Consider the following 23,739-nt stretch of genomic DNA (forward strand, 5'->3'; position numbering starts at 1 on the left):
GATTAAAAAGATGAATAGGGAGCTTAAAAATGAAGATTTAGTGAGAAAAATGTCAAAACTCCCGAGAGCACCCTTTTTCTCATTCGCCTCGTACTCGCCACGGCGAGTAACCTCTTTCCTGAGCTCGCCATAGCGAGCAGATGCACTCACGAGGCGAGTTGCCCAGTATCTGAGTTGTTTGTTCTTTAATTGAATTGAAATGGATGAAATGTATGAACATGATTATGATCAATTGTGCATTTTCTGGAATTGTTGGATTAATTATGCTCACTTATTGATGACTGTGATGTATGTTTACATTTAATTAAATCATACATGTTGTTAAATTGTGGAGTCCATTGCATAAACATAAAGCGGTGAGGGCTCATGCCCTGGAACGCCTTGTCGTTCAAAGCGGGAGGGCTCATGCCCTAGAACACCTTGTTGTTGAAATTGGTGAGGGCTTATGCCCTGATGAATGCTTTAACCATTCAAAACTCGGTGAGGGCTTCTACCCTGTAAATTGGTACGATGCATTTGCATTGTCGCATTGTCGAGGAGTCTTAGCGGTGTTGTCGAGTATTTGCATGAGTTGTTGTTGTTGGTTGTAATTACCATTATTTTTGATGTTGTTAATTATGAAATATATATATGTATGTTGGAAATTATTATTATGTTAGGGTGTTAGATTCAAGTGATGAATTATATATATATTATTATTGTTGTGAATCTCACCCCTTCTGCTTGGAAATGTTGCCCTTCCTATGGGTAACTTGCAGGTGATCCTGAGTAATAGGTGGTGGCTCAAGTGTCTAGGGCTCTGATACGTAACGAGATGGGAATAATTGTTATAGTTTTCATTCCTTATGTATCAAATTTTGGAACATGCTGATGTAGCCCTTTTATTGTTAATTGAACAATGTTTGATGATTATTATGTTGAGGCCTTTGTGCCAGGATTTAATGTTGATGATGAAGTTTAATGTTGAAAAATATTTCCGTTGGAATTTATTTATGTTTCATAAAGGATGTTGTTTATTAAATAGTTTTATATTCTATTTAAGAAATTTTGAAAAGCAATGTGACATGCCCGTTTGGTGATATACTCTGATGTATTATTTATTATTTAATTGTTTGGGATAACGGGGTGTTACAATTGGTATCAGAGCAGGTTGGTCCGTCCGGCCAAGTAGTAGAGTCGTGTTGAGCCACATAGGATAGTGTGTCAACTTTAATGTTGTCTTTGTTGTTCTGAATTGTTGTTTCTTATGTAGAATTTTGAGATGGTTGGTAGAAACGACGTTGCTATTGCTGCTGCACTTGAGGCTGTTGCTCAAGCTGTAGGACAGCAACCGAACGCTGTTGTTGGTAACGATGGTGTAAGGATGTTGGAGACCTTTCTGAGGAACCATTCACCAACTTTTAAAGGGAGGTATGACCCTAACGGAGCTCAGAAGTGGCTCAAGGAGGTTGAGAGGATTTTCAGAGTCATGTAGTGCAGTGAGGTACAGAAGGTGCGGTTTGGTACGCACATGTTAGCTGAAGAAGCTGATAACTGGTGGGTAAGTCTTTTACCCGTGCTTGAACAGGATGGTGCTGTGGTGACATGGGCTGTGTTTAGGAGAGAATTCCTGAATAGGTACTTTCCGGAGGATGTCCGAGGCAAAAAGGAGATTGAGTTTTTGGAGTTGAAACAGGGGGATATGTCTGTAACAGAGTATGCAGCTAAGTTTGTGGAGCTTGCAAAGTTTTATCCTCATTATACTGCGGAGACTGCTGAGTTCTCCAAGTGTATAAAGATTGAGAATGGCCTGAGAGCTGATATCAAGAGGGCTATTGGTTATCAGAAGATAAGAAACTTTTCTGAGTTGGTAAGCAGCTGTAGGATCTATGAAGAAGATACGAAAGCTCATTACAAGGTGATGAGTGAGCGCAGAGGCAAGGGACAGCTGAGTCGTCCGAAGCCGTATAGTGCCCCTCCTGACAAGGGTAAGTAGAGATTGAAAGATGAGAGGAGGCCCAAGATGAGAGATGCTCCTACTGATATTGTTTGTTTCAAGTGTGGTGAAAAAGGCCACAAGAGTAATGTTTGTGACCGTGATGAGAAGAAGTGCTTCAGGTGTGGTAAAAAAGGACACACTTTAGCTGATTGTAAGCGTGGGGACATTGTTTGCTACAACTTCAATGAGGAAGGTCATATCAGTTTGCAGTGTACGCAGCCTAAGAAGGTTAGGACAGGTGGCAAGGTGTTTGCTTTGACTGGTACGCAAACGGTGAATGAGGACTGACTTATCAGAGGTACTTGTTTCTTTAATATAGTACTCCTTTAATTGCTATTATAGATACTAGTGCTACTCATTGTTTCATTGCTGTTGATTGTGCATATAAGTTGGGTCTGGTTGTATCTGATATGAAAGGATAAATGGTTGTTGAAACTCCAGCTAAGGGTTCAGTAACTACTTCTCTTGTTTGTCTAAGTTGTCCGTTGTCTATAATTGGTAGAGACTTTGAAGTCGATCTTGTTTGTTTACCGTTGACGGGTATGGATGTGATTTTTGGGATGAACTGGTTAGAGTATAACCGAGTTCATATCAATTGCTTTAGTAAGACGATGCATTTTTCTTCTGCTGAAGAAGAGAGTGGAGCTGAGTTCCTAACTACTAAACAGTTGAAGCGGTTAGAATGTGATGGAATTTTAATGTTTTCTTTGATGGCATACTTGTCATTGGAGAATCAAGCTGTGATTAACAGATTGCCGGTTGTGAATGAATTTTCAGAAGTTTTTCCTGATGAGATTCCAGATGTGCCACCAGAGAGGGAGGTTGAATTTTCAATTAACCTTGTTCCAGGAACGAAGCCGGTGTCGATGGCACCTTACCGTATGTCGGCGTCCGAGTTAGCTGAGTTGAAGAAACAGTTGGAGGACTTGCTTGATAAGAAATTTGTGAAACCAAGTGTTTCACCGTGGGGAGCGCCGGTGTTGTTGGTTAAGAAGAAGGATGGTAGCATGAAGTTGTGTATAGATTACCGTCAGCTGAATAAAGTGACGATAAAGAATAGGTATCCACTTCCGAGGATTGACGATTTAATGGATCAGTTAGTGGGTGCACGTGTGTTTAGTAAAATTGATTTGAGGTCAGGTTACCATCAGATTAAGGTGAAGGATGAGGATATGCAGAAGACGACCTTTAGGACACGTTTTGGTCACTATGAATATAAGGTGATGCCTTTCGGTGTTACTAATGCGTCTGGTGTGTTTATGGAGTATATGAACCGAATTTTCCATGCTGGATAAATTTGTGGTTGTGTTTATTGATGACATCTTGATTTATTCTGAGACTGAAGAAGAGCATGCAGAGCATCTGAAGTAAGTTTTCTTGGCCACATTATTTCTAGTAGTGGTATTGCAGTTGATCCATCCAAAGTTGATGTAGTATCACAATGGGAGACTCCGAAGTCAGTGATTGAGATTAGAAGTTTCTTGGGTTTGGCTGGTTATTACCGTAGGTTCATAGAAGGATTTTCAAAGTTAGCACTTCCGTTGACTCAGTTGACCTGTAAGGGTAAGTCTTTTGTGTGGGATGCTCAGTGTGAGAATAGTTTCAATGAATTGAAGCAAAGGTTGACGACTGCTCCTATTTTGATTTTACCGAAGCCAGAAGAACCTTTTGTTGTTTATTGTGATGCGTCCAAGTTGGGCTTAGGTGGTGTTTTGATGCAAGATGGTAAAGTGGTAGCTTATGCTTCTAGGCAGTTGAAGATTCATGAAAAGAATTATCCTACACATGATTTGGAGTTGGTTGCGGTGGTTTTTGTTTTGAAAATTTGGAGGCATTATTTGTACGGTTCCAGATTTGAAGTGTTTAGTGATCACAAAAGTTTGAAATATTTATTTGATCAGAAAGAGTTGAATATGAGGCAGAGAAGATGGCTTGACTTGTTGAAGGATTATGATTTTAGTTTGAATTACCATCCGGGTAAAGCTAATGTGTTTGCAGATGCTTTGAGCAGGAAGACGTTGCACATGTCTGCTATGATGGTAAAAGAGTTTGAGTTGCTAGACCATTTTAGAGACTTGAGTCTTATCTGTGAGTTGTCACCTCAGGGTGTACAGTTGGGTATGCTGAAGATTAATAGTGATTTCTTGAACAGTATCAGAGAAGCACATCAAGTTGATGTCAAGTTTGTTGATTTGATGGTTGCTAGTAATGAAACTGAAGATAATGACTTCAAGGTTGATGATCAAGGTGTGTTGAGGTTCAGAGGAAAAATTTGTATTCATGATAATGATGATTTGAAAAAGTTGATTTTAGAGGAAACCCACAAAAGTAGCTTAAGTATTCATCAGGGAGCTACAAAAATGTATCATGATTTGAAGAAATTGTTTTGGTGGTCTGGGTTGAAACGTGATGTTGCTCAGTTTGTTTATGCATGTTTGACTTGTCAGAAGTCCAAGGTTGAGCATCAGAAGCCTGCAGGGTTGTTGACACCGTTAGATGTGCCAGAGTGGAAGTGGGACAACATTTCCATGGATTTTGTGACGAGTTTACCGAACACTCTGAGAGGGCATGATGCCATTTGGGTTGTGTGGATAGGTTGACGAAGTCGGCACACTTTATTCCGATCAATATTAGTTATCCGGTAGCTCAGTTGGCGGAGATTTATATTCATAATATTGTGAAGTTGCATGGAGTTCCGTCGAGTATTGTGTCGGATAGAGATCCGAGGTTCACTTCTAGATTTTGGAAGAATTTGCAAGATGCATTGGGTTCGAAGTTGAGGTTGAGTTCGGCTTATCATCCGTAGACAGATGGTCAGTCGGAGAGGACGATCCAATCCAAGAGGAAGCCAAGAGTATCCAAGAGAAGATCGTGTAGAGCTTTGTTCATCAATCTAAGGTAAGGGTGGGACTATCATTCAGTGATCTTAAGTCTATGATTCTGAAATTGGATTTAACATGTTAGGTTTTAGTTTTTGGAGAATTTGAGAATTAGGGTTAAAAGTGATAATTTGATGATTAGATGGTGAAAACGTGTTGAATTAATGTAGTAACTATGTACAAACCTTAGATAATGCATAGGATGATGATTAGAATCAGTTTTAAGGTTAGAACCATGAGATTGAGTGATGTTTATGAAAATCTGCAATTCTGCCCGAGCTGAGATTCATCGCTCGCCCTCGCGAGCAGTAAGCCTTGCCTCACGAGTGATGAACTTTATCGCTCGCTTCGCGAGCAGTTTTCCCTCGCCTCGCGAGTGAACCCAGATGTTGCTCGCCACTGCGAGCATGACACTCGCCATAGCGAGTTGACCAGTGAGATCATCATGATTTTGTTAAATAACGTTGTTGATCAAGTCTTAGATGGTTTTCAGTGCCGGAATGTGTATAAGAATTGTAACGCTCTAATCGTTATTTTATTATTTTGGATTATGTGGAGTCTTATATATGATTTTTGGTGATTTATGTGGTGTGTTTATTTTATTATATACTTTATTTTAATAATAATTAGATTAATTGAGAATTAGTATTATTTTGGAATGTGGGGAGTTAAGTAATATTTAATAGAAATAAGGGGGAGTAATTAAAATTAAGGGAGTTACATTTTGGGAGTTAAAGAAAAGGAAAACCAGAGAAAACAGTTTTACGTAAAAACAAGATTTTTGGGAGAAAAGGGGAGAGAAGAGCAAGTAGAGCCAAGGATCTTTTGCTGTGCATTTTTCTTCTGCAAAACTAAGGTAAGGGTGAGGTTTACCGCAATTGTATAGGTTCTGAATTCTGATTTTGTTTTTAATAGGTTTATGTGAGAATTGGGAGAAGTTAGGTTTTGTTAAATTAATGAGTTTTGAGAGTAGGAACCACTGAATTTGTGTTAGGAATGGGTTATGGGTGCATATAACTTTTCATTGCATATCTGTAAACTAATTTGGGGAGTGAATTGAAGGAAAATGGGATTTTTGGGAAAAAAATGCATTCTGCCCGTACAGAAGTTCATCGCTCGCCTCGCGAGTAGCCTTTGCTCGCCAAGGCGAGTGAGCAACTTCATGGCTCGCCTCGCGAGCAGAACCACTCGCCAAGGCGAGTTAGTGAGTGAAAATCCGGATTTTTTAAAGTGTTGTTATAAGCCGTATTTTGGGTAGTTTTATGTACCTAGATGATTTTAGAGAGGACTGGAGCAAGTTGTAGATTAAAAGGATGAATAGGGAGCTTAGAATTGATGATTTAGTGAGAAAAATGTCAAAACTCCCGAGAGCACCATATTTCTGTTCGCCTCGAGTTCGGCTCGAACTCGCCATGGCGAGTGCCCTGTTTCTTGAGCTTGCCATAACGAGCAGATGTGCTCGTGAGGTGAGCTGCCCAGAATTTTGTTGGATTGATTTCTGTTGTTGATGGTTGATTTATCTGGTTGAATAAGCATGGCTTTTATGTTGATGTATTTTTCTGGATGTTCTAAATTGGTTGTAATGAATGGGTGTTGGCTGGATGTATGCTTTATTTAATTAAGTTATACATGAACATTGTAAATTGGAGTGGTGAGTCGTATACATAAATATATGCATAGGTTGGATTGTATGTAGATATACTCAAGTGGGTCAGTTGCATAAGCATAACAGTGGGAGAGCTTCGGCTCTGGAACGCCTTGTCGTTCAAAGTGGTGGAGCACTAGTTGCTCAAAGTGGTGTTAGTGGTGAGGACTTATGTCCTGGAAATGAATGCTTTAACCATTCTACAGCGGTGAGGCTACGGTCCTGATTATGGTACCACATGCATGGGTGTTGTTAGAGGAGTCTTAGTGGAGAGGTGATGAGTTGCATGAGTTGTTGAGTGGGTTATTAATTACCGTTGTTGATGATATTCGAAAATGATGATATTTTTATATTGTTGATGGATTATATGATAGGGTGTTAGATTCAATTGATGCATTCTTTATCTATATTATTGTTGTGAATCTCACCCCTTCTGCTTGAAAATGTTGCCCTTCCTATGGGTAACTTGCAGGTGATCCTGAGTAGTTTGGTGGTGGCTCAAAGTGTCTAGGGCTTTGATACGTGGGATGGGAATTTATTTCTTAATTTCTTTTCCTATGTATCAAATTTTGAATATTGTTGTTGTAGCCCTTTTGATGATTGGTTTTGCTTGTTGAGGCTTCTATGCCATGAATATTTGTTGGAGATTAATTACATTGGGGATGATTGTTATTCAAGTTGAATTATTCCGCTGCAAGTTTAATGATGATTTTGTAGGATGCTTTATTAAATAGATTTTTTTATATATTCTATTTAAGAAATTTGAAATTGTGGTGTGACATGCCCGTTTGGGTTTTACTCTGATGTTGTATTATTGTTATTATTTAATTGTTTTGGAAAATGGGGTGTTACAATTGGTATCAGAGCAGGTTGGTCCGTCCGGCCAAGTAGTAGAGTCGTGTTGAGCCACCTAGGATAGAGTGTCAACTCTAACGTTGTTGTTGTTGTCGTTCTGAATTGTTGTTTCTTATGTAGAATCTTAAGATGGCTGGTAGAAACGATGTTGTAGTTGCTGCTGCACTTGAGGATGTAGCTCAAGCTGTTCAACAGCAACCTCAAGCTGGAGCTGGTAATGGAGAAGTGAGGATGCTGGAGACTTTTCTGAGAAATACTCCCCCAGCATTCAAGGGAAGGTATGATCCAGATGGTGCCCAGTCATGGTTAAAGGAAGTGGAGAGGATTTTCAGGGTCATGTAGTGCTCTGAAGGGCAAAAGGTGCGGTTCGGGACGCACATGTTGGCTGAGGAGGCAGATGATTGGTGGGTAAGTTTGCTGCCTGTGTTGGAACAGGATGGAGCTGTAGTGACCTGGGCGGTGTTCAGGAGGGAATTTCTGAACAGGTACTTCCCGGAAGATGTCCGAGGTAGGAAAGAGATCGAATTTCTGGAGTTGAAGCAGGGTGATATGTCTGTTGTTGAGTATGCTGCAAAGTTTGTGGAACTTGCAAAGTTCTACCCCCACTATACTGCGGAGACAGCTGAATTCTCCAAATGTATAAAGTTTGACAATGGCTTGAGAGCTGACATCAAGAGAGCCATAGGGTACCAACAGATAAGAATTTTCTCTGATTTGGTAAGTCGTTGCAGGATCTATGAGGAGGACACCAAAGCTCATTATAAGGTGATGAGTGAGCGAAGAGGTAAGGGACAGCAGAGTCATCCTAAGCCGTATAGTGCCCCTGCTGATAAGGGTAAGCAGAGACTTAATGATGAGAGGAGGCCGAATAGGAGAGATGCTCCTGCTGAGATAGTTTGTTTTAAGTGTGGCGAGAAAGGCCACAAGAGTAATGTTTGTACCAAGGATGAGAAGAAGTGCTTCAGGTGTGGTCAGAAGGGTCACGTGTTAGCGGACTGCAAGCGTGGTGATGTTGTATGTTATAACTGCAACGAAGAGGGCCATATCAGTACACAGTGCACACAGCCGAAGAAGGTTAGAACTGGTGGAAAGGTGTTTGCTTTGACTGGTACGCAGACTACTAATGAGGACCGTCTTATCAGAGGTACTTGTTTCTTTAATAGTACTCCTTTAATTGCTATTATAGACACTGGTGCTACTCATTGTTTCATTGCTTTAGAAAGTGCATATAAGTTGGGTTTGATTGTATCTGATATGAAAGAAGAAATGGTTGTTGAAACTCCAGCTAAGGGTTCAGTAACTACTTCTCTTGTTTGTTTGAGGTGTCCTATATCTATGTTTGGTAGAGATTTTGAGGTAGACTTAGTTTGTTTGCCGTTGACGGGAATGGACGTTATTTTTGGAATGAATTGGTTAGAGTATAACCGAGTTCATATCAATTGCTTTAGTAAGACGGTACATTTTTCTTCTGCTGAAGAAGAGGGTGGAGTTGAGTTCTTGACTACGAAGCAGATGAAGCAGTTAGAACGTGATGGAGTTTTGATGTATTCTTTAATGGCATATCTGTCATTAGAAAATCAAGCTGTGATTGTCAGGTTACCAGTGGTGAATGAATTTCCTGAAATTTTTCCGGATGAGATTCCATACGTGCCACCAGAGAGGGAGGTTGAGTTTTCGATTGACCTTGTTCCGGGAACAAAGCCGGTGTCGATGGCACCATACCGTATGTCAGCTTCTGAGTTAGCTGAATTGAAGAAACGGTTGGAAGACTTGCTTGATAATTGTAACACCCCGTTACCCAAAAGTAATTAAATATAACATAATCATCAGAGTTAAGCACCAAACGGGCATGCTACACTACATTTCAAAATTTCTTAAATAGCATATATAACTATTTAAATGAACAACTGACAAACATCAATAATCTTGCAGCGGGATATTTGTTTCCACATCAACAATTATTTAAACCTCCAATAATATCTTGGCATTAAGCCTAAACAACAAAAAATCAACCAACAAAGGGTCACATCATCAAGTTCCAAAATTTGATACATAGGAAGGAAAAACAATAATGATAATAATAATAATAATTCTCATCCCACGTATCAGAGCCCTAGACACGACACTTGAGCCACCACCAACTACTCAGTATCACCTGCAAGTTACCCATAGGAAGGGCAACATTTTCAAGCAGAAGGGGTGAGATTCACAACAATAAAATATAGATATTAAAATCTTCAATTGAATCTAACACCCTATAAAGATCAATTTATCATCTTGCAAATGTAAATATATAATTCACAAGCATCAACAACATCTCATCAATCAATCCATCATAATATGTATATAATTATATGTAATTACAACCAACAACAAAGACTCATGCATGACATGACGACACCACTAAGACTCCTCAAATATGCAATTATGCATGTGGTGCCAAACAGGACCGAAGCCCTCACCGTTTTTGAATGGTTAAAGCATTCATCAGGACCGAAGCCCTCACCGCTGTGAACAACTAGTGCTCCAGGACATGAGTCCTCTCCGCTGTTTATGCATATGCAATGGACCTACTTGTGTATATCTACATACAACTTGACCATGCATACATACTCCATATGACTCCACTTATACAACATGTATGATTCAATAATTTTAGCATACAATACAGTCATCAGCAACAACATCAATTAGAGATCTAACAATCCAGAATAATGCACAATTAAGTATAACTATGCTCAAAACAACAACAACAATCATCACCATACACACAACAACAATCAACATGCAGCATTTAGGAACTCGCCTCGCGAGCACATCTGCTCGCTATGGCGAGCTCACAAAACAGGCTACTCGCCATGGCGAGTTCAAGGCGAACTCGAGGCGAGTGAAAATAAGGTACTCTCGGGAATTTGACATTTTTCTCACTCAAACCTCAATTCTAAGCTCCCTATTCATCTTTTTAACCTAAAACTTGCTTCAGTCATCATTAAAATCATTTAGGCATTAAACCATCCCCAAAACATCTTATAACAACAATTTTGAAAATCAAGTTTTGAACTGGCTTGCTCGCCATGGCGAGTTGGTCTGCTCGCGAGGCGAGCTATGAAGTTGCTCACTCGCGAGGCGAGCACAAGCTACTCGCGAGGCGAGCGATGAACTTCTGTACGCGCAGAAAACTGGTTTTTCCCCAAAATCCCATTTTTTTTCAATTCACTCCCGAAATCAGTTTACAGATGTAAAACTAAGTACTGTCTACAACCGGAACCTAATTCTAACATCAGAACAACAATCTCCAATCCAAAATCGTCATTTTCTCACAAAACCCATAATTCCCAATTCTCACCAAAACTCTGTTAAACACAAAATCAGAAATTAATAATTATACTACTGAAGCAAACCTCACCCTTACCTTAGTTTTGCATAAAGAAATGCACGGCAATTGATTATCTTGACTCTACTTGCTCTTCTCTCCTTTTTCTCCCAACTGACAGTTTTTCACGTACAAGCTTCTGACATCTATTTTTCTTAACTTCCCATTACTTAACCCCCTTTATTTTCATTTAACTCCCTTTAATTCTATTAAATATTAAATAACTCCCCAAACTCCAAAATAATTATTATTTCTCACTTATTCTAATCATTATTAAAATAAACTATATAATAAAATACCACACATCACATAAATCACCAAATTTATTTAAAATCACATATAAGACTCTAATTAAATCAAAATAAATAAATATATCGACTAGGGCGTTACAATAAGAAGTTTGTTCGACCCAGTGTTTCACCATGGGGAGCGCCTGTGTTATTGGTAAAGAAGAAGGATGGTAGCCTGAGGTTGTGTATAGATTACCGTCAGTTGAACAAAGTTACAATAAAGAACAGGTATCCGCTTCCGAGATGACTTGATGGATCAGTTGGTTGGTGCAAAGATTTTCAGTAAGATTGACTTGAGGTCTGGTTACCATCAAATTAAGGTGAAGGATGGAGATATGCAGAAGACGGCCTTTAGGACACGTTATGGTCATTACGTATACAAGGTGATGCCTTTCGGTGTTACTAATGCGCCTGGTGTGTTCATGGAGTATATGAACCGAATTTTTCATGCATTTCTGGATAAGTTTGTGGTTGTATTTATTGATGACATCCTAATTTATTCTAAGACTGACGAGGAGCATGCAGAACATCTGAGGATTGTATTGCAAGTATTGAAAGAAAAGAAGTTGTATGCCAAATTGTCAAAATGTGAGTTTTGGCTAAGTGAAGTGAGTTTCCTTGGCCATATTATTTCTGGTGATGGTATAGCAGTTGATCCATCAAAGGTTGATGCGGTATCACAATGGGAGACTTCGAAGTCGGTGACTGAGATCAGAAGCTTCTTGGGTTTGGCTGGTTACTACCGCAAATTCATTGAGGGATTTTCGAAGTTCTCACTTCCATTGACTCAGTTGACCTGTAAGGGTAAGTCCTTTGTTTGGGATGCTCAGTGCGAGAGTAGCTTTAGTCAGTTGAAGAGAAGATTGACAACTGCTCCTATTCTGATTTTGCCTAAGCCGGAAGAGCCATTCGTTGTTTATTGTGATGCGTCTAAGTTGGGTTTAGGAGGTGTTTTGATGCAAGATGGTAAGGTGGTAGCGTATGCTTCTAGGCAGCTGAGGGTACATGAAAAGAATTATCCCACTCACGATTTGGAGTTAGCTGCAGTGGTTTTTGTTTTGAAGATTTAGAGGCACTACTTGTATGGTTCCAGATTTGAAGTGTTCAGTGATCACAAGAGCTTGAAATATTTATTTGATCAGAAGGAATTGAATATGAGGCAGAGGAGATGGCTTGAGTTGTTAAAAGATTATGATTTTGGTTTGAATTACCATCCTGATAAAGCCAATGTAGTTGCGGATGCGTTGAGCAGAAAGACTTTGCACATGTCTGCATTAATGGTAAGAGAATTTGATTTGCTGGAACAGTTTAGAGACATGAGTCTTGTGTGTGAGTTGACACCGAAGAGTGTTCAGTTGGGTATGTTGAAAATTAACAGTGATTTCTTGAGTAGTATCCGAGAAGCACAGCAGGTGGATGTCAAGTTGGTTGATCTGATTGTTGCTGGTAATGGCACTGAAGATAGTGACTTCAAAGTTGATGATCAGGGAGTATTAAGATTCAGAGGTAGAATTTGTATTCCTGACAATGAAGAATCAAAAAAGTTAATTTTAGAGGAAAGTCACAAGAGTAGCTTGAGTATTCATCCCGGAGCTACGAAGATGTATCATGAGTTGAAAAAGTTGTTTTGGTGGTCCGGTTTGAAGCGTGATGTCGCTCATTTTGTGTATGCGTGCTTCACTTGTCAGAAGTCTAAGGTTGAGCATCAGAAGCCTGCAGGGTTGTTGACACCGTTAGATGTGCCGGAGTGGAAATGGGATAGCATTTCTATGGATTTTGTGACGAGTTTACCAAACACTCCAAGAGGACATGATTCTATTTGGGTTGTGGTCGACAAGTTGACAAAGTCGGCGCACTTCATTCCTATCAACATCAGTTATCCAGTAGCTCAGTTGGCTGAGATTTACATTCATAATGTTGTGAAGCTTCATGGAGTTCCGTCGAGTATTGCATCGGATAGAGATCCGAGGTTCACATCTAGATTCTGGAAGAGTTTGCAGGACGCTTTGGGTTCGAAGTTGAGGTTGAGTTCGGCTTATCATCCTCAGACAGATGGTCAGTCGGAGAGGACGATCCAATCCTTGGAGGATTTGTTGAGAGTGCGTGTGCTTGAACAAGGTGGAGCTTGGGATAGTCACCTACCATTGGTAGAGTTCACCTACAACAACAGTTACCATTCGAGTATAGGTATGGCACCGTTCGAAGCTTTGTATGGTCGGAGGTGCAGGACTCCGTTATGCTGGTTTGAGTCAGGAGAGAGTGTTGTGTTGGGACCAGATTTGGTTCATGAGACGACTGAGAAGGTCAAGATGATAAGGGAAAAGATGAAAGCGTCACAGAGTCGACAGAAAAGTTACCATGATAAGCGGAGGAAGGCCCTTGAGTTTCAGGAGGGTGATCATGTATTTTTGAGAGTTACTCCGATGACGGGTGTAGGACGTGCTTTGAAATCGAGGAAGTTGACTCCGAAGTTCATTGGTCCGTATCAGATTTCAGAGAGGATTGGAACGGTGACATATAGAGTTGGTTTGCCACCACACCACTTGCATGATGTGTTTCATGTGTCACAGCTTCGGAAGTATGTAGCGGATCCTTCGCATCTTATTCCGAGAGATGATGTGCAGGTTAGAGACAATCTCACTGTTGAGACTTTACCGGTGAGGATTGACGATCGGAAGGTGAAGACGTTAAGGGGTAAGGAAATACCCCTTGTGAGAGTCGTTTGGGGCGGAGCGATTGGTGAAAGCTTGACTTGGGAGCTGGAAAGTAAGATGCGGGATTCATATCCTGAGTTGTTTGTTTGAGGTAAGATTTCGAGGACGAAATTCTATAATTTGGGGAGAGTTGTAACGCTCTAATCGTTATTTTATTATTTTGGATTATGTGGAGTCTTATATATGATTTTTGGTGATTTATGTGGTGTGCTTATTTTATTATATAGTTTATTTTAATAATAATTAGAATAATTGAGAATTAGTATTATTTTGGAATGTGGGGAGTTAAGTAATATTTAATAGAATTAAGGGGGAGTAATTAAAATTAAGGGAGTTACATTTTGGAGTTAAAGAAAAGGAAAACCAGAGAAAACAGTTTTACGTAAAAACAAGACTTTTGGGAAGAAAAAAAAGGGGAGAGAAGAGCAAGTAGAGCCAAGGATCTTTTGCTGTGCATTTTTCTTCTGCAAAACTAAGGTAAGGGTGAGGTTTACCGCAATTGTATAGGTTCTGAATTCTGATTTTGTTTTTAACAGGTTTATGTGAGAATTGGGAGAAGTTAGGTTTTGTTAAATTAATGAGTTTTGAGAGTAGGAACCACTGAATTTGTGTTAGGAATGGGTTATGGGTGCATATAACTTTTCATTGCATATCTGTAAACTAATTTGGGGAGTGAATTGAAGGAAAATGGGATTTTTGGGAAAAAAAATGCATTCTGCCCGTACAGAAGTTCATCGCTCGCCTCGCGAGTAGCCTTTGCTCGCCAAGGCGAGTGAGCAACTTCATGGCTCGCCTCGCGAGCAGAACCACTCGCCAAGGCGAGTTAGTGAGTGAAAATCCGGATTTTTTAAAGTGTTGTTATAAGCCGTATTTTGGGTAGTTTTATGTACCTAGATGATTTTAGAGAGGACTGGAGCAAGTTGTAGATTAAAAGGATGAATAGGGAGCTTAGAATTGATGATTTAGTGAGAAAAATGTCAAAACTCCCGAGAGCACCATATTTCTGTTCGCCTCGAGTTCGGCTCGAACTCGCCATGGCGAGTGCCCTGTTTCTTGAGCTTGCCATAACGAGCAGATGTGCTCGTGAGGTGAGCTGCCCAGAATTTTGTTGGATTGATTTCTGTTGTTGATGGTTGATTTATCTGGTTGAATAAGCATGGCTTTTATGTTGATGTATTTTTCTGGATGTTCTAAATTGGTTGTAATGAATGGGTGTTGGCTGGATGTATGCTTTATTTAATTAAGTTATACATGAACATTGTAAATTGGAGTGGTGAGTCGTATACATAAATATATGCATAGGTTGGATTGTATGTAGATATACTCAAGTGGGTCAGTTGCATAAGCATAACAGTGGGAGAGCTTCGGCTCTGGAACGCCTTGTCGTTCAAAGTGGTGGAGCACTAGTTGCTCAAAGTGGTGGAGCACTAGTTGCTCAAAGTGGTGTTAGTGGTGAGGACTTATGTCCTGGAAATGAATGCTTTAACCATTCTACAGCGGTGAGGCTACGGTCCTGATTATGGTACCACATGCATGGGTGTTGTTAGAGGAGTCTTAGTGGAGAGGTGATGAGTTGCATGAGTTGTTGAGTGGGTTATTAATTACCGTTGTTGATGATATTCGAAAATGATGATATTTTTATATTGTTGATGGATTATATGATAGGGTGTTAGATTCAATTGATGCATTCTTTATCTATATTATTGTTGTGAATCTCACCCCTTCTGCTTGAAAATGTTGCCCTTCCTATGGGTAACTTGCGGGTGATCCTGAGTAGTTTGGTGGTGGCTCAAAGTGTCTAGGGCTTTGATACGTGGGATGGGAATTTATTTCTTAATTTCTTTTCCTATGTATCAAATTTTGAATATTGTTGTTGTAGCCCTTTTGATGATTGGTTTTGCTTGTTGAGGCTTCTATGCCATGAATATTTGTTGGAGATTAATTACATTGGGGATGATTGTTATTCAAGTTGAATTATTCCGCTGCAAGTTTAATGATGATTTTGTAGGATGCTTTATCAAATAGATTTTTTTTTATATATTTTATTTAAGAAATTTGAAATTGTGGTGTGACATGCCCGTTTGGGTTTTACTCTGATGTTGTATTATTGTTATTATTTAATTGTTTGGGAAAACGGGGTGTTACAAGAATGATTAGGCAAGTTTTTAGAATGAAATTCATTACGAGGAAGTTAAAAATGAGATTTTTGTGTGAAAAATGTCAAGTTTTCGATAGCATCCTGATTTTATTCGCCAAGGCGAGTTGCTTGTTTGCCAAGGCGAACAGCCAACTTTTGTGAACTCGCCATAGCGAGTAGAGGCGCTCGCCTCGCGAGCCTTTGAGTGATAGACAACCTTGTTTAGGGTTTTGCGATCTTTGTCGCACGAGATGTTATGAGATGATCCTTGGGTTAAGATAAAGATTTATTAAAATACTGTTGATGTTCAGTGAGTCTGATATAAGATGGTTGAGGTTGTTAATATTTTGGTAAATTTGCAAATGCATTATGTGGATTATGTATGATGTTTAAGTAATGTTGATTATCATTTGGTATTGTCATTGTTTGAGATGTCTATGTGCTACTAGTGTTGCTGCTGAATCTTAATTAAGATGTAAATGTTGGTCTAAGTTGTAAGCGTTGTTGGGTTGTACGTTGTCGAATAAGTCATAAGTATGTTATGCAAATTGTCGATGTTGTCATCATCGTTGGTGTTGTTGTTGAAGTCGTAGTTGTAGCTGTTGTTGGTGATAGTTTATGTCAGGTGTTTTATAAGAGGTGGTGTACTCTTACTTGTCGTTTTTATAAGAGGTGGTGTACTTACTTGTCGTTTTTATAAGAGGTGGTGTACTCTTACTTGTCGTTTTTATAAGAGGTGGTGTACTCTTACTTTGTCGTCTTTATAAGAGGTGGTGTACTATTACCTTGTCGTTTTTATAAGAGGTGGTGTACTCTTACCTTGATGTTTTATAAGAGGTGGTGTACTCTTACGTTGTTTATGTTGATGATTATGATGATGTTATGATGATTGTTTATAGTGTTGAATGTGAGGTTGTTATGATGTTACATGATTTTATCTATGAGTTGTTAAATGTATTTGATGATGGTTATGTTAAGTTGATAAGTTGTTCCTTATTCATGTATTGCTAATGAGATTCTTGCTGAATAATTATTGTTATGAATTGATAACGTTGATGTATAGTTGTTAAGTTGTCTTCTATTCATGAGTACTAAGGGGATGTTAAGAAGAATTATTATTGAGTGGATTTGATGAATTATATGAATTATTATTATTATTGTTATGGATTTGATGAGTACTAAGGGGATGTTAAGAAGAATTATTATTGAGTGGATTTGATGAATTATATGAATTATTATTATTATTGTTATGGATTTGATGAGTACTAAGGGGATGTCTATGTTGTTAACTGTAATTGATGAATTATATGCTTATTATTATTGTTTGAGAAATCTCACCCCTTCTGCTTGAAAATGTTACCCTTCGTATGGGTAACTTGCAGGTAATTGAAGATTAGTAGGAGTGGTGGCTCAAGTGTCCTAGGGCTCTAATACGTAACGGGATGGGAAATTGTTGCTATGTTTATCATTCATTCATGTATCAATTTTGGAACATGTTGTTGGAACTTTTATTTTCGTTGAACTAATTCCGTTGCAAAGTTTTGATTACTACGTTGTTGAAATTTGAAGGATAATTATTTAATTATTCCATTTATGATTTTTAAGAAAAGAAGTGTAACATTCCGTTTAAGGTGTTTTACTCTGATTAATTTATGAAATTTTTAAGTTGGGAAAACGGAGTGTTACAAATAGGCTTAACCCTTAAAACTCTAATGGGCTCAAAACTTCTTAAAATCTAACTCTTAAAGTTTCTATCCTCATACGGTTGAAAGTTATTAAATAATTACCGGTCTAAACTAATTATTAACACCAAATTCTACTAATCTCAACCAAAATACACACATAAGCAATTATTCACAGAGAAGCACATAAAAACACATATAAATAAATAATAAAATAAATCTAGCAAAAATTGGGTTGTTACAACACGTGTGCCTTACAACGGCTCTGCATTCACCCTCCTCTATAAATAGAAGGCTCATCGCAGCCTCCAAGGTAGAATCTCACACACTCTCAAACCCCCATTCTGAACTCTACTGACTTGAGCGTCGGAGTGTCTGTAGGTACACACCTCCCATTCGGTCCAACGCTCACCGAAAGTACAAACAACCACTGTGAACCACCGCATTCAATCCAGCGCCGACAACCACCTTCTGATCAAGTATCATTGATATTCAAAGGTGCAATTAAATCAATCGGTCTAACGAATACATATTGTTGGATAATGCATTACAACATTTCTTTAGGGGATGCAAAAAAAACTTATAGTTTTTATTAAAAAAAAAAATTATAGTTTTTATTAAAAAAAAATTATTCAATGGGAGACGGGGATAATATTCAATTTCTCATCCCCGTTGGATATGGGTGGAGTAACAGGTAAGTATATGAGAATCGGGTATTGGGACGGGAAATGTAAAACATGTCCCCACCCTGCCCAATTGTCATGCATACGTCTCCTCTCAATTTCCATCGACCCTTTCAATTCAAACCCCTCAACCATTCATCAAAACCCAAACCAACCAATCAAAATCACCCACGCCTCCATTCGTGCATTAACCAAAAAACAAGACTGGGAAACCTGCTGAAAATCTCCTTTGTAAAATCATCTTAGCTTCGGATTCATACGAACCACAATTAACTTACCAAATTTTCAGCACACTCATCTACGCTTGTTCAAAACGCGGGTTAGTAAAACTGGCTTCTAAATTGGCTTCAAAACGCGGCGACGTTCAGGATGTTAATGAGGCTTTACCAGAAGAATTGGAATGTTGAAGAAGCGGAATTTATATGAAAATATTTGGTGTGGTTTGTGAATCTGTTTATTCGTCGATGATCACGATTTATACGAGGTTAAGGTTATTTGAAAAGGCTGAAAGTGTGGTTGAGTTGATGGAGAGGGAAGTGATGGTTTTGAATGTTGAAAATTGGTTGGTGATTTTGAATGTGTATTGTTGTTTATAATACGATGATTACGGGCTATGGTAAGGCATCGAATATGGATGGTGCTGAGGGTGTGTTTTTGACTTTAGGTGGGAGGATTGAGCCGGATGAAACTAGTTATCGATCAATGATTGAGGGTTGGGGTAGAGCTGGGAATTATGAAAAGGCTAGGTGGTATTATGAGGAGTTGAAGAGATAACGGTTTAAGCAGAGTTCGTCTAATTTGTTTACGATGATTAAGTTGCAAGCGAGTGAGGATGATTTGGATGGTTTGGTTGGTTTACTTGATGATATGGTGAGATGTGGATGTCATTATTCTTCGATAATTGGTACTCTTGTGAGTGTTTGAGAGGGCTGGGAAAGTTTATGAGTTGCCGTGTTTTCTTAAAGGTTTGTTTTATCTGTATATTTTGGTTAATCGGAGTTGTTGTTCCACTGTGGTTATGGCTTATGTGAAGAATAAGTTGGTAGATGATTTGTTCTTGTAAAGAGGCAGGTTTGCTCGAGGATGCTGTTGGAATATATAACCAGATGATGAAAAGTGATGCTGACGAGAAGAAGCTGAACAAGCACATTGTTTGTACAAGGATCGATATTTATAGTGTTATGGGACGCTTCAAAGATGCAGAGATGTTACATCTAAAGTTGAAGATGTCTTCTTCACCAAATTCGTTGGATGTGATTGCATATAGCATTGTTGTGCGGAGGTTGTATTTTATGCCTAAGAAACAAGGCTTGGTTGATGTCATTACCTACAATACTATTATAGATGCTTATGGGAAAAGGAAGGACTTCAGCGACATGTCAAGAACTGTTCACAAGATGCAATTTGATGTATTCTCAGTTTCCCTTGAAGCCTACAATTCAATGCTGGATGCTTATGGAAAAGATAGCCAAATGGACGCGTTTAGATCTGTACTGAAAATGATGAAGGAATCAAATTATGCTTCTGATCTCTACACGTACAACACCGTGATCAATATCTACAGTGAACAAAGTTGGATCGAAGAAGTGTCTGATGTGCTCGCGGAGTTGAATGAATGTGGACTCCGACCTGATTTTTGCAGCTATAACACATTGATTAAGGCATATGGGATTGCTGGAGTGGATGAAGAGGCTGTAGAATTGATCAAGGAAATGAGAAAAAATGGAATAGAACTTGACGAGACAACCTACACTAATCTTATCAATGCACTGAAGCGAAACGATAAGTTCTTAGAAGCTGTTAAATGGTCACTATGGACAAAGCAGATAAAATTATGAATATCATAAACCTATGACATTTTGTAAATGGTCTTGGATTTTCTAACCCTGTTTATTTTGAAAAATAGCTTGACCCTAAAGTCCTCCTTGATTATAGTCACTGACCGTTTGCTTCCTTTGTGAAATATTTCTGTATATTCTTAGATATAAGAAAATAAACACTATATTATGTGTTGTTGCAGAGGAAGTTCATTTCTTTATTTGCTTTCTAGATCTGTTACTTGTCACTGTAGAACTTATAATTTGGTGATCGTAAATTCTTAATTTGAGTTGAGGACTCGAGGCCTTGGTTTTTTGAAGAAATGGCTGTATAAGATATTTGAAATTAGTTACGCTGTAAAAGTATGATGCTGTGTTTTCTCACTCACTACATGAGCATAATACTGATTCAAGCAGTCTCGCTACATTTTACTGCAGCTGTCCGAAGATAATTGTCTCATAAAGCTCCTGTTATTGTAGGAGGTGATTTTTAGAAATAACAGTGACAGTTTCAAGCTCAAAAGGCTGACATGTCTGAGTAACTAGCTACATGGACTCTGAATATCCCTAAAGTTAAACTTCTATGTGCACATAAGTAGAACCTTATGCGTAATTCAATCCATGTAGCCGACCCCACCTTGTGGGATAAGATTTTGTTGTTGTTGTTGTTTGCTGCTATTGTTACCTTATAACATCCATTTCCATTTGTTTAAAGTTGTTCAATATCAATGTTTCTCTGTTGTAGATACACCTTTGTTGATTCTGATATTTTTGAAGTCTTTTAACATCTATAGCTCACATTGCTTTTGTTGTAGGAAAATAGATTTTTTGTTATGGTCATTTGTGACTTAATTATCTTTTTCATCAAAATTCAAGTTTCATTTTCGTTCATCTCTTTATTTAATTGCTTCCCACTTCTTGTTCTTTCCTTTTCTACCATTTTTCGTTAATGTTTATTTCTTTGTTCACTCAGGTATTTTATTTAACTCAAGCTCTTCCGATCTTCTCGTCATTAGATGGTATTTTATTGATCGACATCCTTTGGGGTTGTTATACAATTTTTTTTAGGGCATAAGGAAGTCCATTCTGAAAGATTTTTCTTTCTGCATTAATGATGGTTACCTTATGCTTAGTTATGGATATCCCTATAGCAAGATTTACAAATATCCTATACAGTGTTATGGTTTTGGCTTTATCGTGATACAAATATATACATGCATGGCTAATTATATAACATATTTTCTGCTTTCACTAGCCATGCAGTTTCATAACTGTCCTCTTGAAACTTAGAATTGCTTAATATGCAATAATGAGATATTTTTTTCTGACTTATTATTCTTCCCTATGTTTTGTCGCTTATGTGGTTTTCCTCTTTCCTGATCTCAACAGCTTCATTCACCAGGTGTTTTGGCAATTGGAAGTAGCATGAAAGGACAGAACTCATACTCGCATCATTTGGACCCAGATGTATGCATGAACTTAATCGTTGCTATGGTTGTTGAAACATAGTGAGAGATTCATGATAGAGAGATAGTATATAGAGAGAAATGAGGAATTTTAATTGTTACTCTTCATTATTGAGAAAATGATACAAGGCTCTGTATTTATAGATGTAGAGAACAGGAGCACTTTCTTACTGTTACAAAACTCATTATAACAAAATGTCACAGCTGTCATATACTTCGCAAGAGATATTAATCCTATAATGTGAGTGTATAGTACTCTGATACCACACCATACTCTATCAGTCCCCCACAAACTCAGTGTCAAGATTATCCGGGAGCTTCTGTGCACAATGAGTTTGGCTCTGAGATCAGAAAACGTGAGTCTTGGACAGAGGCTTAGTTAGTATATGGTCGATTGTTCTTGGAAAGCCGCTTAACTGACAACCAGGGACTTGTTCAGCACTTTTTCCCGTAGGGTCTGTTTGGGTGGCCGATTTACGGATTTAGGGTATGGTTTTGGAGGGCTAGATCTATATTTTATTATATATTTGAGATTTTAATAAAACGAAAAGAATGCCATGACATATGATCCTATAAAAATTCAATCACACTTCATTCATTTTTAAAAACATTTATATCTTGTTTAAAAATCGAAAAGAAAAACAAGCTCTCTCCTCCCCTAAAAAATCCCTCCCAAACAGACCTTCACAAAGAGATGTCCTCCATGTGTTCAGTCCAAGAGGGAGGACAGGGTTTTGACTTAAAGACACCATGCTTTGATTTTCATGGTAAAAGATGAGACTAGGTACAAAACCTGCAGCTCTCATAAATGCGACTGAACCCAAGTTTGGTATATAAGACTTGTTTGCTCCAGTTTAAGGAGTATTAGAAAATGTTAATATTCCTTAGCTGTAAAACATCCATGGTTAGTGCTATTAGGAGTAAAGTTAAATAATATGAACAACTAAAATTGTCTTTTGAGGTATCTCTCATTTTCTCTCCAATTTTTAAATAGTCATATGAACAACTAAAATTGTCTATTGTACTTCTTTTGAATATCATGCAGGTGGGTGTTTCAGTTGTAGATCGTTTTACATTCTACACTCTTGCCTTCTTTGAGAGGCTGAATATATATGACAATGCTTTATTGAGCAGGTAAATATTATAAGCTGTTTCAGGCTAAGTATTTCATCCTTACTATTAACTGTCTGTATTGTATGTCCGTCTTTCTGCATATTTTTCATGTTGAATTTTATTTCCAAACATGTTCTTGGAGTTCTTTTTCTTTGCATGTAACAGGCCTATCATTTGTTCATATTTTCGGTCATTTGTATATGCACAAAACCATTACACTTATTTGCTAAGAAAGTTGATAGTCAAGAGAAGCTGAAGTACACATTAATAAAATTCCATCTGCAGTATGTCAAGTAATGGAGTATCATATTCTTTTGAAGGCTATGTTGTTTAATCTGGGATTTCTGACCTTTCTTTGCTGTCTTTTCAACTCATATAATTCAAATTTGTTAATGTCAATGGCATATTACAGAATGGACCTGTATCAACGACATTCATGCCCCAGTGGTTGAACAAGCACAGTCTGGTTGTTCTACTGTGTTAATAAAGATAAGAGTCTTTGAACAAGCACAGTCTGGTTGTTCTACTGTGTTATGCCCCAGTGTTATTTTTTCTGCTTTCATATCATTTGATTCATTTCAAAGGGAAGTCAGCCACCTTGGGGGCAGTAGTTGTAGATGCAGTCATGTGACCAAGAGATCATAGATTCTCAAGTCTTGAAATCAACCTCTTGCAGATGTATGGTTACCAAAAATAAGACCCACAATGGGATTCACCCTTACTAGGATCTCACTACTCACTCGGATGGAATCTTAGCACTAGGTCTTTTAACTGCCATTTAACAAGTTTTCGGAAGTATCTATATATTATTTTTGTGCTGAATTATAAACGAGAAGGTAATCGGAATTTAGATCATACTCAAAACCGTGAAGGTCCCAAGATTGTAAATAATGGCATTGTAATAACGTTCGTTGGATTCTATCAAAATATTGAAAGAATACTTATAATATAAAATTATAATTGATTAATAGAGAATGTAAATAAAATCAGAATTGTATAGTTATTTTTGCGCTTGTGGATATCTTTAGGGCCCAACATTGATTGGCCAAGTGCCTGATAGTTGTTATAATATAGATGGTGTAACCTTGCATGTGCAACTTTAGCTCA

General features: G+C 38.2%; 1 pseudogene; it reads left to right on the forward strand.

The window, feature by feature from the left end:
* Positions 1-12,297: 12,297 nt before the first annotated feature.
* Positions 12,298-20,377, forward strand: LOC11445316 (pentatricopeptide repeat-containing protein At4g30825, chloroplastic-like; annotated as a pseudogene).
* Positions 20,378-23,739: the final 3,362 nt, after the last annotated feature.

Source organism: Medicago truncatula, chromosome 3, assembly GCF_003473485.1.
Source record: "Medicago truncatula cultivar Jemalong A17 chromosome 3, MtrunA17r5.0-ANR, whole genome shotgun sequence".
Taxonomy (NCBI): Eukaryota; Viridiplantae; Streptophyta; class Magnoliopsida; order Fabales; family Fabaceae; genus Medicago; species Medicago truncatula.